Consider the following 15468-nt stretch of genomic DNA (forward strand, 5'->3'; position numbering starts at 1 on the left):
ATAGATGAGAGCTAGAATTGGTTAAATGGAATCAATTACATACAGTAATGGCAAAGTTCTTGGTTCAGGCTTGCAGCAGTGATAGAATAAACTGCAGGTTCAAATCAAGTCTCTGGAGTACATCCACAGCTGGGACGGCTTTCAGTCCTTGGTTCAAAGCTTCAGTGTAGCAAAGTTCCTCCAGAGGTATGAAGACAAGATGGAGGAGCTGCAGCAGCTTTTTATATTCTCATGCCATGTGGTCTTTCTTTCTTTGTTCCAAAGACAAGGCATGGCATGGAAAAACCTCAAGTTCTGTCCATAGGCATGTCTCTCCATACCTTGCTGAGTCACAAGGCATGTCTGCCTTCTCTCAATGGGTCAACTGTATATCTGATGGTCCTTAATGGGCCATCAAGCAGGCTAGGTAGAGCTGCCACCAACTTGTCTGGGGTGTCACCCAGAAGCATAGCACAAGTTTGAAATACAGACAGTATAGAGCCAATACTTATAACTTTAAATACAAAAATGATACTTGCATTCAGATTGCATAATCATAACCAGCAAACCATAACCTTGTCTTAAACACCTTATTTGACCCCCTTTATACAAGATTTGGTGCCACTACGGGACCTTGGTTGCAACCATGTTCTATATGGTCCCAGTTCAAGTCAATAACATGACACCCCTGCGCACCCCAACCCTCTGCCCCAGTCCTGAGCCCCCTCCCACACCCCACATCCCCAGCCCCACCCCAGAGCCCATACCCCGCTACCATCCCAACCCTCTGCCCTAGCCCTGAGCTCCCCCCCATACCACAATCCCCTCATCCCTGGCCCCACCCCAGAGACTGCACCCCCAGCCAGAGCCAGCCCACCCCCCCCAGCACAACCCTGAGCCCTCTCCTGCTCCCCTATCCCCTCATCCCTGGCCCCCTGCAGAGCCTTCACCCCCCCCCCCCCGCACACCAACCCTCTGTCCCAGCCCTGAGCCCCTTTCCCACACTCCAAACCCCTCGGCCCTACCCCCACCACACATCACCTCCATATTGGTGCACATAACAAAATTCATTCCACACATGGACATAAAAAATTAAAGGGAACACTGATCTACATTACAGAGTTAGGTTGACATAAGGCAGCTTACATCAACCTAACTCTGTCTATACTAAAATGAAGCTCCCACCAATGTAGCTCGCCCACTACACTGAATTAATAACGCCATCTCCGCGAGCACAGTGCTTCAGTCGATGTAGTTAGATCAACTCAGTCTCAGTGTAGACAGTATGTTGCTTACATTGACTGTTGCTGCCTTTCATATGCCGTCCCGCAATGCCCCACACTGATAGTTAAATTGGTACAAACACTGCTGGTGAGCATGCGCACTGCCGACATAAGGAGCGTAGTGAGGACATGCACAGTTTAATTTTTGTGGTGGCTGTAAGTCGATGTAACTTAGGTCAACTTAATTTTGTACTGTAGACATGCCCTCAGTTAGGACACCTCAGCTCTGTTCCCAGTTCTTATACTGAGATGTGGCTTATTACCAGAGAGATTACTGATAAACTCAGGAAACTGAGTAGCAGATACCACCTCCTCAGTCCTCCCAAAACCTGTGTGGTGCATATAAAAAGCTCAGTATTCTTCTGTTGGGTGGCTGGGGGAGGCATGCCACCCTTCCCATTCTCCGGTCAGCACGTCTTGGGCTGGGCCAGCCCAGGGCTGTCTGGGCTGGCCCAGGGGTTGGGGCTGCTGTGGCCGGTCCGGGGCGGCTCGGGATGCTGGGGCCAGTCCGGGACGGCTGGGGCCAGTCTGGGGCTGCTCAAGCTGGCATGGCTGGGGCCAGCATGGGACTCCTCCAGCAGCGGGGGAGGGGAGACTTGAGTTTCCAGTGGATCCATGGCTTTTCCAGCCATGGGGAACGGGGTGCTCAGGGGCGAGCCCACGGGGCTAGCCTCCCTGAAGGGGTGTTCACCCGCCACCCATGCTTATTACAACAATCTGTAACCCACTAACCCATCTTTTTGTTTTGTTTTGTCCTATGAATGCACAGGTGTTCACAGGTCACTCTACCCTGAATCGTCACTTACAATATGTGACAGGTTTCAGAGTAGCAGCCGTGTTAGTCTGAATTCGCAAAAAGAAAAGGAGTACTTGTGGCAGCTTAGAGACTAACAAATTTATTTGCGCATAAGCTTTCCGATGAAGTGAGCTGTAGCTCATGAAAGCTTATGCTCAAATAAATTGGTTAGTCTCTAAGGTGCCACAAGTACTCCTTTTCTTTTTATAATGTGTGCTAACTATTTATGCTAAACAATCTGTTCCACCTTGCATTTAGCTTTGACACTCAGAATGCCATGCCAGACCTGAAAAGAGCTCTGTGCAACTCGAAAGCTTGTCTCTCTCACCAACACAAGTTGGTCCAATAAGAGCTATTATCTCACTCATCTTGTACCTCTTGAACAAGTCACTTAGGCTTTGTCTACACTAACACTTTTGTCGGTAAAACTTCTGTTGGTCAGAGGTGTGAAAAAAACAACAACACATCCCCGACTTACAAAAGTTTCATCGACAAAAGTGCTGGTGTGGACAGCGCTATGTTGGCAGAAGACACTCTACCGCCGACACAGAGGGACAGCGCTCTTAAATCAGATGGGAATAGATTAACAGTCAGGAAATATGGGAAATGTTGCATCTGTATGGGAAAGGAAAACTTACATGCCAACACATCAGTCACTCAGCTCCCTCATAAGACAAGCCCAATCAGAGAGCTTCCAGCAAAGCCATTAACATAGATGAATACTCCGGTCAGCCTCTTACAACAAAGAGAATGAAAAGCACATCACCACAGCCTGACACAGGATGGGTTAGTAGCTGAACAACTCCTGGTAGTGCTACTGCTTAAACCCTTTTATACCTTCCACAGGCTCCAAGCATCTTTCCAAAACACATTTATCAGAGGATATATGTACATAAAGTTCAGATCAACCCAGCAGCTACAGCAAAGCTGAAAGATAAGAGCTCAAATCCATGTAGAGACATGTCTAAAGCCAAAAACAGTGGCTTAAATGTTATCTGAACACTAGCGTATAGAAGAGAGATTTAAAAGGGTCCTAATCCTTTAGTGTGAGCTATGTAGACTTAGATCAAACATGAGATATATTGTATCTTCGACCATCTTACACAATACATAAAACATGCTAAAACATTCCTTGTGTTATTAGGCTGCAAGAACTCCATTACCTCTACAACACTGCAGCACAGCAACAAAGTGCACTCTCTCTCTCTCATGAAAACTTCAGCTCTGGAACATGACTATCAAAGCATATAAGAACCTCCAGTACTAACAAACAATTGCATTGCCTCTATTATACTGCAACCTGGAAACATTACCTTAGTTCTCCTACAGCACCAAATCTGGAAAGCTCCAGCACTAAAACATGATTGCATTACTAGGGCTCAAAAAAATGCATTCATCAGAGGCAAGTCAAATTATTGCCCAAGAATGCTTTTTTCCACCAGGCCTGCCTGTCACTCCTCTCATTCTGCCCGCTTTTAGAATGAGTAGTGCATTGATCACAGGAACATTCCATGCTCCCTTTGATACAGGAATAATGAACACACAAGACGAAAGCACATCCAGGAACAGAGCAAGGGTTCTTGACCTCAAAGTCACAACCATCCAGCACTTCCCCTTCTGCTAAATAAGAGAGGAGCGGGCGGGGCTGTCTTGGCCAAGTGGGAAGGAAGGGTCAGTGGGCAAGTCCTGGTATGGTGACGTGAAAAAGTTGAGAATTACTAGGATAGAGGAAAGACAAAAGAGTCATATCCCAAGGAGGGAGGGAGACAGGAGTTCTGATTCCCTTCAATAAGTATCTGGAGGGGCAAGGAGACTAGTGTAACATCCTCACTGCACACCAGGGTTTCTTCAATATTGCAGCAGCCTTCTTCAGTAGCTGATAGATTTAGGGCCAAATCCTGCTCATTTTACTCCACATAGTTGTCCTATTGACTGCAATGAGACTACACCCATGAGTAAGGTGTAATTCAGACATGTACTTAGTACTGAAAGGATCTTGTAAATTTTTGATCTCTGTTACTTTGTAACAACTGTTTTTATCAAAAGCTGTTCAGTATTTATGTATCAACTTGTGCTTTTAAGTCCATTTTTTCTCATTTACTTACAAGTTGCCTTTAAAACATTTTTTTTAAATTTTTCACTGTTTGTAATGCCCTTTCAGAAAGCTCAAAATACCTCTGATCACCTCAAAACACCTTGATCTCTGCAACAGCAACTTCAAGGGAAATCAACATAGCTCTGATTTGTTAACTTGCATCCACAGTACCAGCAGAAGAAGAGAACATTGGTTTAGCCAGGGACCCCAAAATATTGATCACTGAGACATTTTTTAAAATAAGACCTGTAGATCTCAAAAAAGCAGAATGCAGATAGACCTTCCTCATGAGATAGCAATTTTAAAAGCAATGGACTCTTCCCAGCCACCCAAACCTCATTCCTGCACAGTCTTTCTAAGAAATAGTGAGTGAACAATATGAGAGGAAGGCGGCCTGTGATCAGGGCACTACATTTGTACTTGAGAGACCCCAGTTCATTAAGTTTCACTGGTGAAACTGCAGAGAGACTAAACTAGACTAACAGGGCTGCTACTCTGAAACCTGTCATCTGAAAGCAATGGGTTAATCAACTATTATAAAAAGAAAAGGAGTACTTGTGGCACCTTAGAGACTAACCAATTTATTTGAGCATAAGCTTTCGTGAGCTACAGCTCACTTCATTGCATGCAATGCATCCAATGAAGTGAGCTGTAGCTCACGAAAGCTTATGCTCAAATAAATTGGTTAGTCTCTAAGGTAATGCATCCAATGAAGTGAGCTGTAGCTCACGAAATCTTATGCTCAAATAAATTGGTTAGTCTCTAAGGTGCCACAAGTACTCCTTTTCTTTTTGCAAATACAGACTAACACGGCTGTTACTCTGAAACCTGTCAATTATTATAATTAGCCATTAGGGCATACAAACAAGCTGAAGTCCTCAGAGGATTCTTCTGCAAAAGCTTTTACGTAAACTCTTATAGTGAAACAAGAACCAGCAACCTCTCAGGGAGAAAAAGGGCAACTAATAATTTAATATGAAAAGTTAAAATATTTAAAGTAAATAAAGTTGAAACTAAAAAGATTTTTATAAAGCAAGGATAAAGAGGAGTATGTTTTGCTTGAATTTCATTTCATTCTGAAACTTCTGTGGCTACTATTATACTATGTAATGTATATAGAGCCTAAACTTTCAGAGAAACAGGGACTACAAAAATCCATTATCTCACTTCTATTTTCTTTTAGATACCTGGTGTAGAACCTTCTGTTTTAGAAATAATCAAGTTAGATTTGTAATTAGAGAAAGAAAATTAACCCTGCTCTATGAAATGACTTGCTACTAACTTTTCTAAACTGATGATGTAGGGTTAAGCTTTTAAGATTTTGATTTATAATCTGGTGTTAATTGTAGGCTTTGGTAAAAAGGAAACTGTGCAACTGGCTGAGGTAGCTTTTTTTAAAAACTAGATTTTTATTATTAGCTACAGGCAGATGTAAGTAGTGTTTAGTACACTGTCTCTACTTTTGAGGGTATATTTATTCCAAAATGTAATTTTCGGCAATGTAGTCTTAAGTAAATCTTTGTCCTCAAACTATACAAAGGTTTAGTGTTGGCTCTCTAGTTCCTGGAACCTGAAATACAGTTAGAAAGAATGAGAAAAGCTGCAAGTGTGTGTGGGTTTCTGTTTTTTATTTTAAAGGAAGTAACAGCTGTTGCTCTCACACAGCATTCACAGATCTCCAGCAGTAAGACAAGTTCTTATTGCTTGTGCCAAGGGCAATGCAGTAGTGATATGTTTCCCCAAAGTCATCAGTACAGATGAAGCTTAAAGGACATGAACAAACTAACGGGTGGAGGGCATGGGTAACAGCTAATGTACGCTTGATTTAAAGGGCATAGCTACAGTCACACCAATTAAACAGGTACTAAGAGCTCTATTCTCCTTGCTCAGTGCTGAGTGACGCATTGACCTGACCTGTGCTGTTATCCACGTAGGTTACTGGCTCCCCATTCTTAGAAATTTGTGCTCAGGCTGTCTGGTTTAGGTTGCAAGCTCACTTCATCGGATGCAATGATGTAGCTCACGAAAGCTTATGCTCAAATAAATTTGTTAGTCTCTAAGGTGGCACAAGTACTCCTTTTCTTTTTGTGGATACAGACTAACACGGCTGCTACTCTGAAACTAGTTTTACTGTAGTACTAATCCCACTCTAAATCCTTCATAACAAACATGTGCTGTTTAGATATATGGTTCCTAGTTCGTGCCTAGATTGTGGCATGAAGCCACTCCAGTTTCTGACATGAAATGCCTCTATAAGATTTTCTTCTAGTCCTATTGGTAGGTGGCCACAAGGCAAATGTATTGAGAGGTGCTCTACACCAGTGGCTCTCAAACTTTTTTACTGGTGACCCCTTTCACATAGCAAGCCTCTGAACGTGACCCCCCTTATAAATGAAAAACACTTTTTATATATTTAACACCATTATAAATGCTGGAGACAAAACGGGCTTTGGGGTGGAGGTTGATAGCTTGCGACCCACCATGTAATAATCTCGCGACCCTCTGAGGGGTCCCAACCCCCAGTTTGAGAACCACCGCTCTACACACTGCAGTGGAGAAAAACAGAACAGTAAGTGAGCTAAACAACAAACTCTTCAAACACACAATCCTCCAGAATGTTAGATATTTCTTTTACACTGAACATTGATGAAATGTGTTATTTCTTACCATAATACCACATATGATACCTGTAGTAAACTGCTTCATTTCCTCATGTCTTATCTCAGTTGAACAAAGCTTGAAAAATTTGCTTGCCAGAAGTCAATAAGAATCTTTCTCTGCCCACTGGGTGACAGTAGTGGAGTTAAAATGACCTTCTTTTGGTCACTTTCACTGCTGTCCATCATGCACTGAAACAGAGAAACTTATCAATGTCTTGTCAGTTTCCTCCAGCTGCTCTGAAAACTCATACAAAGGTGAAGAGAAGTCTCTCTCCAACCCCCGCTCCTCTGTTCTTTGGAGAGTGTCTTAGGGCATGGCTACACTTGCAGATGTAGAGCGCTGTGAGTTAAACCAGCTCTAGGAGAGCGCTGCAGTGTGTTCACACTTTCAGCTGCTAGCGCACTGGCATGGCCACATTTGCGGCACTTGCAGGAGCATTGGAAGCGGTGCATTATGGGCAGCTATTCCACAGAGCACCTCTTCCCATTCTGGCGCTGTGGCTTGGGGGGGGGGGGGGGGGGGGATGCGGGACATTCTGGGTCCTGTCCAACGCCCCATGATGCGTCGCTTCTCATCCCAGCAATCTCTGTGCTTCCGTCCACATTTGGCACCATCTTTCAATTTTTTTGTACTGCACACTCTGTCTTCCCTTTCGTCTGCAGGAATGGATCCTGAAGGGCTGAGGAATATGCTGATGGGTCTCACCAGCATGTCACGAATGGCAGTTGAGTTACTCCTTAAGCTACAAACTGGCAGTGAGGAATTCAATGATGATGTCAATTTGCATAACGCATATGACACAAAATTGCTTGTGGCATTCATGAACATGTTCACCGCAGTGGAACGCCGCTTTTGGGTTCAGGAAACAAGCACTGAGTGGTGGGATCACATCGCCATGGAAGTCTGGGATGACGAGCAGTGGCTGCAGGACTTTCGGATGAGAAAAGCCACTTTCACGGGACTGTGTGATGAGCTCGCCCCCACCCTGCAGTGCAAGGACACAAGATTGAGAGCTGCCCTGATGGTGGAGAAGCGGATGGCTATTGCAATCTGGAAGCTGCCAACTCCAGACAACTACCTATCAGTTGCTAACCAGTTTGGAGTGGGAAAGTCGACCACTGGAAAAGTGTTGATGCAAGTTTGCAGGGCCATTAATCGCATCCTGCTCAGAAGAACTGTCACTCTGGGTAACGTGCATGACATTACGGCTAGCTTTGCACAAATGGGTTTCCCTAACTACGGAGGGGCGATAGATGGCATGTATATTCCAATTCTGGCACCAGCCCACCTAGCCTCCAAGTACATAAATTGGAAGGGGTATTTCTCTATGGTTCTCCAGGCGCTTGTGGATCATCATGTGACATTAATGCAGGCTGGTCTGGAAAGGTGCACAGACCTATTCAGGAAGCTGCAAGCCGAGACTTTCTTCCCAGACCAGAAGATCACTGTAGGGGGAGTCGAAATGCCCATTGTGATCCACGGCTTACCCTTTAATGCTGTGGCTCATGAAACCCTACACAGAGAGCCTTGACAGCAACAAGGAGCGGTTCAAGAACAGGCTGAGTTGGTGCAGAATGACTGTGGAGTGTACTTTTGGTGGTTTAAAGGGCCGCTGGCGCTCTCTGTATGGGAAGATGTACCTCCATAACATTTGTGAAGGGAAGGGTGAAAGATTCACTAAGGCATGGACCTTGGAGGTTCAACACCTGGAGGCTGAATCTGAACAGCCAGAGAGCAGGGCTATTAGAGGGGCCCAGCGTGGGGCTGCAAGGAATAGGGATGCCTTGAGGGAGCAATTTTGACTGAAAGCCACCAGTAATGTTTGGTGCCCTGCACAGGAGTGAAGTGCAGTGGTTCCAATGTTAGTAGGAATCTGTGTTTGCTAAACTGACTTGCAGTGCCTGTTGCTTTCCTGGGTTAAGATATCTTTTACTTAACACAATAATAAAGAATGTTTTCAAAGCCAAAAAAATCCATTTATTGAAAAGAAAATTAATTTATTGAAAAGAAACAGAACAGCTTGGGAAACAGAAAGGGCAAAGGGGTGGGGTGGGGAACGGTACAATCACAGATCTGCCTATGTCCTGTTACCATGCTCAGCCTTCCTGTCTGGAGTGCTGTGCAATGAGTGCTGCACTTCAGGATGGCTATACTGCATGGTGATGGGGTTGAATGCAGTGAGTAAGGGTCATAGTTTGCAGTGCTGGGTGGTGAAGCTACAGGTGTTGGAGGCAGCTGGTGGCGATAAGAACCCAGATGTTGGGAAAAGTGGGTTGGAGGTGATATGGGGGCACAAGGGAAGAGTTTTGGGACAAGGGCTGAGGGGGGGAAGGCACGGAAGTGCTCCGCCTGCATTGCTACGAGCGCCTATATTGAGTCCGCTTGGCGCGCCATAATGCTTAGCAGGCGTTCCATGCTTTGGTGCCAGCAATCCACATTCTGCTGGCAGACCCTCCTTTCACTCTCCCGCCACTCCTGCGCTTTTTCATTAAGGGACTGTTGCATTACTTTATGCAGCATGTCCTCTTTGCTTCTACGTGGCCGCTTCCTAATTCTTTGGAGTCTTTCGGCCATTGATAACAAGGACGGCTGAGATCTCAAGGTTGCATCTGTAAAGCCAAAATGCAACACTTAACAGAGGCAGCATTGTTCACACCAGACAGAGCAATGATTCAGCCATACTTAAAGCAGACAAGCACAGTCTACACAATAGCAGAAATTGCCCGGCCCAAAGTGAGCGCACATAACCCACAGGAGCCCCAAAATTGTAAGTAAGCACAGGGAGAAGGGCAACTGATTGTTTCATGACCATACTGTTCTCTGGAGTTCTGTGCCTTAGGGAGAGCCAACAGCTGCAGGGAGCCCCTATACTGAACACTGTCCCCACATTTTTCACAGGAGATTGTCCTGGAAGATATCTCGCTGCTGAGGGTGATCTGGGAAGCAAGGGAGGATCTTCTATGACAATGCTGCTTCCGCCCTGGCCCATATGCAGCTTGCTTGTGTGCAGCAGTGGTCCTTCTGCCCCTCACGGCACAGTGGAGCGGACGTGTTAGTCTTACTGGGACAAGGAGCACAGTAACTCTGCCAGGGAACCTGCACAAGCGGATTGCCCAGCTTCTGCATAAGACCTTTGAAGAGATCACTGAGGCCAATTACCGCAATGTGAGAGAGCACATCAACGCCCTAGTCTGCATCTATGCATGCACGCAGCCCTAACCCTCCTCACCCCAAGAGCCTGTACCGAACAACTTCCTTCCCAAAATAAAAGCCACTTACCGGGCACCTCCTCTGGTGTTTGTTCTTCTCCAAGCGCTGGCCGCTGCAACTGGCTACCTTCCTCCTGGCTTGAGAACAGCTCCCGGCTTCATGCCTCTAGGGATGCTGGGCTGTCCCCCTCCTCCTCAGCACTCTCGCTCCCGCTTTCCTCCTCCTCCTGCCTTGTTGAACAGGGCTCTGAAGTGTCCGTGGTGATCTTCGGAGTGGAGGTGGGGTCACCCCCAAGTATTGCGTCCAGCTCTTTGTAGAAACGGCAGGTCATGGGGGTGGCACCGGACTGGCGGTTTGCCTCACAGACTTTGTGGTAGGCATTCTGCATCTCCTTCACTTTAACCCGCACTACAGTGCGTCCCTGTCATGGCCCTTGATATCTATCCAAAGGTATCGTAATTCCTACAGCTGGAGTGCAACTGGGACTGGACAGCTTCCTCCCCCCAAACACTGATGAGGTCCAGCACCTCGCCATTGCTCCATACTGGGGATCACCTGGCACGTGGAGGCAATGGTCACCTGGAAGGATTCACTGAGAGCACTCCACGCCTTGCTGACCAAACAGGAAGGGGATTTTAAAAATTCCCAGAGAATTTAAAGGGCCGGTCTGATGGTTGGTCACCTGAGGGCAGGGCAGTAGAGTTCAAAGTGATGACCAGAGTGGCTAGAACAGGTATTGTGGGACACTTCTGGAGGCCGATCAGAGCGCATTAATAGACCAGGGCGTCCACACTGGCACCGCAGCACTCCAGCCAGGGTGCATCAAGCATTATGCTTCTCATCAAGGAGAATTACCAGGAGCACTCCAGCCACGGAGTCCGGGCGCTCTACGTGCCTTGCCAGTGTGGATGCGTCATGAGTTATGGCGCCCGGGGCTGCTTTAATGCGCTCTAACTCACAAATGTAGCCATGTCCTTAGAAGCAGAAGACAAGGTTTGTGCTGCTTCTGTTACTGTTAAGCCCTGTGCACTAGGGGTATGTCACAGCACGGCCCATGTCACAGCACGGCCGCGGGAGCACTGTGACGTGGGCAGCGTAGACACACTTTATAGCCAGGGGAGAACTCTCCCAGCGATAAAAAGAAACCCCACCCCGAACGAGCAGTGGGAGCTTTATCATAGCACTGTCAATACTGGCATATATCAGCACTACAACTTTTGTCAGTCAGGGGTGTGTTTTTTCACACCCCTGAAGGACAAAAGTTTTAGCGCTGAAAGTGGCAGTGTAGAAACAACCTAGGATTAGTTTATTTCTTACTGGTATCCTAAAGGTCTCAGTGAACCAGTGTTAGCAATGACTAGCGTAGACAAGGTCCTGCTTCTAGACCTATTTTTATTTCCAGCAGCTGCAGGAGGGAAAGACAGCATTGATTCTCTCACCAATTTGCTATGCTTGTACCCTTCGGAGTGGCTTTCTCTCATGGCTTCTAGCTAGTATGTGTCTATTTCAGGCCTGGCATTTGAGACTAAAAATCACAACCAACACCACATTAAACTAACCAACAACACTTGCTATGGCTAGGGGTATACAGTTCAGTCAAGAGCACTTAATCATCATACAGGTTTGGAAATAGTTGAAATGAAAGTTTATACACCTGTAAGTCAGAAGTCCTTTTTAATCTGAAGAAAGGGGAAAACAATCTTGCAGATGCAGCAGTACAGGAAACAAAACATATCCCTGGAATATTTGATATTTACTGTAATGAACAAGTAAATGCAGAGGAACTGACTGGCAGGCTTAGTTGTAAACGCCTCACACTTGCAATGTTATGGTGAAGAGGCCCCCTACCGGCCACAACCCCATAAACTCCTCAGATGATTTAGCTGTACAATCAACTGTAAGAACAGCCTTGAGGCAACTGCAGCTAAAGGTGTGGTTAGCAGAGATATACATCCTCAGGGTGCACTGGAAGCATTCATCTGTCATTTTGTGAGTTGTACTGAGCTCCTGAACCCTTTGGTAGCCTGCCCTATGTTATTCAATAACTAAAAATGCCCAGTGGAAAATTTAAGTCCATCTTTGTAAAAATAAACAGCTCCTTATCTCCAGGCTGCCTGACTTATTCATAAAACTAGCCACAACTGTGGCTCCCCACACACCAGTCTTGTCTGGCTCTTCTCCCCCTTCCTTGGGACATCCTGACACAGCATGTAGAAGGGAAGTGCATGAAGCAGAAATGATTAAATAAAATGAGGGAAAGCAGCAGAATGAAGCAATCCTTAATGCTGTAATATTCAGGGTTGCTTGGAGAACTTGACATTGTTTAGCAGCTAAAGGTCTTCTGCAGATTAAAATAAGGGAGGCTTAATGGCTATAGACAATTTCTGTTTATAATCCTTGTTTATGTTCACATAGCACAAGTAGCTGGTTTAGACTTTTTCCAGCCACACTGACGTAGGAAATGATGTAAAACATGACAAGTGACTAAGGAGGGACGTAGGGAAGAATTCAGTTTTATCTGAACTGCTGCAAAGGCACCTATAACCTTGGTATCTCAAGTGCCTTGCGGTTAGGGAGGGGAAGGTTCCCATTCCAGTATTGTAAAAGGCTTTGTCCTTGTTTTTATTACTTGCCACAATGCACAGATACTAAAGCCATATCCAGTAGTGTGACTTCTGCATCCTTCCTCCCTATCCACAGGGGATTCCAGCTGCAGGCACTATTAAGAGAACGCAGGGCTCATCCGGCCTTCTGTGGGAAGAATTTCAAACATCCAACCCTTCAGGTGTAGTAGAGGATCTAGAAAGTCCTTGATCTTTAAAACAGACTGACAGCTGAAATATAACCACCTGTTTGCAGAGCGTGGCTGGGATCTGCTCAGAATGCTTAGGGTTTTGCAGTTTGGTAGACTTCCTCCTGTATTGTCACAGCTAAAGAACCATCTCCCCCACACTGAGAAGAGCACCATTGGTCTCAATGGTTTCAAATGAAGAAGTGACACAGGGTCTCCAGCACCAGACTCCAGCATATGTGCTGAAATGATGATTAAAGAGCCCTCACAAATGACTATCCTTCACTAAAAGAGGAGAAGCTCAGAACTGGGACCAGTGTAATGATCTTGAGCAGAATGATGAGAATGCCCATACGTGAGAAGAGGGCAACAACGTCAGGGGCAGAGTCATCACCAGAACTGGGTGTACATGAAGACTATTTATGAGATGGCTCTGACAAGATACATCTGCTCTCCAGCCCCAGGAAAAAAACCCCTGAATCACAAACAAGCCTCCAGCATCCCAGTCAGTACTGTGCTGACCCTCTGGAGAGAACAGCAGGGGTGAAAGGATGTTTGCCCTGTTATTTCTAGGCAGTAAAACAATATGTAAAACCTCAAGGAACAAAGAGGACTTCACAAAGCTATAGGGAGAAGCCAAACAGCTGCGACACAAGAATCAACGCTCCCCTAGGACTGTTCTTATCCCTGACCTAAGGGGGCCTCCATGTCTTCTACCTTGGGGTGGCACCATAGCAGAGGTGCAATGAGAGTTCTTCTAAAGCGGGCAAAATGCTGCCACTGAGCCTAATGACAGCCTAGCACCCTCACAACCACCACCAGGAGATGAGGGGATGCAGCCTGATCAAGGAAATATAACAAGGTGGAGATGGGAGAGGGAATGGAGGAAGGAGAAGCACAGTCGGGGGGTGGGGGGAGCTGGAGTGGAGGGATGGGGGGGACACAGTCTGACCGGGAGCAGATGGGGGTTTGGGCATGTGAGAAGTGAGGGGCACAGTCTGGCTAGGGAACCTGGATGTGGAAGAGGCAGAGTCTGTCTGGCCCATGAGTATGGGGAGTGCAGGGCACAGCCTGACAAGGGGCCTGGGAGTGGCGGTGGGGAACAGTCTGATGTGGGGAACAGTCTGACACGGGGTTGTAGGAGTCTGGGCACAGTCTGACAAGATGAGATGCACAATCTGATGGGGGCACAGTCTGACTGGCAAGTATGGGGGTGAGGAGCACAATCAGAGGGGCACAGTCTAACTGGGGGCATGGGAGTGAGGGGCACAGTCTGACATGGGGTTGTAGGAGTTGGGGCACAGTCTGATTGGGGATGAGGAACACAATCTGACTAGTAGATATGGAGGGGACACAGTCTGACCCAGGGGCTATGGGAGTGGCGGGGCACAGTCTGACCCAGGGGCTATGGGTGTGGCGGGGCACAGTCTGACCCAGGGGCTATGGGAGAGGAGAGCCACAGTCTGACCCAGGAGGATGAGGGGCACAGTCTGACCCAGGGGCTATGGGAGTGGCGGGGCACAGTCTGACCCAGGGGCTATGGGAGGGGAGGGGCACAGTCTGACCCAGGAGGATGAGGGGCACAGTCTGACCCAGGGGCTATGGGAGGGGAGGGGCACAGCCTGACCCAGGGGGATGAGGGGCACAGCCTGACCTGGGGCACAGCCTGGGTCGCGGAGCCGGGGCAGTGCCGAGGCCGGGCTCCGGGCTCTTCGGTCAGAGCCGGCCCAGCGCGGCGGCAGCCTGAGGCCCGGCCCGCGGGCCCCCCGCCCCCGCCGCACGCACCTTCTGGCGAATCTGGCCGGACGTGGAGACCTTGCGGATGAGCTTGTGCGGCGAGCCCGGCTCCTGCTCCGGTTCGCTGTCCGACGACTCCTCCGCCGCGGCGGCGGCGGCAGCGGCAGCGGCAGCAGCGACCCCGGCCTGGGGCCGCGAGGCACCCGCCGCCGCCATGCTGCAGGCTGAGGCGCGGGGCCGCCCCGCGCCCCCTAGCGGGCGGCGCGAACGTGTCTGTGACGCGCCCCCTGGCGGGCAGAGGCGGAGCCTGCAAGGTCCAGCCGGGAGACCCCCACATCGCGGGCTGCGAGAAGGGCGCAGGCCCAGCGCGTGTGTTCACGTCGGGCAAGCTTCTGTGGTGCCCTGGTCTGTCTCCTCGGGGCTCAACGCGTGGGGGGGGGGCATCAGCACTGACCCCTCCCCCGCACATTGGCTGAGGGGAATCTGTCCCCCCTCAGGAGCTCTCACCCCCAGCCCCTCCGTTCAGCCCCCGCATTCGCCCCCCGCTCCCTCTGAGCAGCCCTCCTTCCCCCCGCCCCACGGCTCTGACCTTCATCTCCACGGATGAGACAGGCACACCCATACCCCCGTAGCCGGCCATCCTCACTGACTTCCCAACACCAGCACACACAGTGCTGACCCACAGTGGCATTCAGATCCCAGTTCTCTAGTCAAAACCAGCGCCGTACTGGCCTGAGCCGCTTTCACTATGACTAAAAAAAGGAGGACTTGGGGCACCTTAGAGACTAACAAATTTAACAAATTTATGTTTTATTTATTTTTTGCTCAAGTAAATTTGTTAGTCTCTAAGATGCCACAAGTACTCCTGTTCTTTTTGTGGATACAGACTAACATGGCTGCTACTCTGAAACCTTTC

General features: G+C 48.0%; 1 protein-coding gene across 2 annotated transcripts in view; it reads right to left on the reverse strand.

Annotated features, from left to right (window-relative positions):
• The window catches only part of DGKD (diacylglycerol kinase delta), an 82346-nt gene extending 67583 nt beyond the window's left edge, over window positions 1-14763 (reverse strand). The window contains exon 1 of one of the 2 annotated variants that reach the window (XM_077825783.1): window positions 14601-14763. The gene's annotated coding sequence lies outside the window, so the exon portion shown is untranslated. The remainder of the gene's footprint in view (window positions 1-14600) is intronic. The other variant, XM_077825784.1, reaches the window with a different exon arrangement.
• Window positions 14764-15468: the final 705 nt, after the last annotated feature.

Source organism: Eretmochelys imbricata, chromosome 9 (assembly GCF_965152235.1).
Source record: "Eretmochelys imbricata isolate rEreImb1 chromosome 9, rEreImb1.hap1, whole genome shotgun sequence".
Taxonomy (NCBI): domain Eukaryota; kingdom Metazoa; phylum Chordata; order Testudines; family Cheloniidae; genus Eretmochelys; species Eretmochelys imbricata.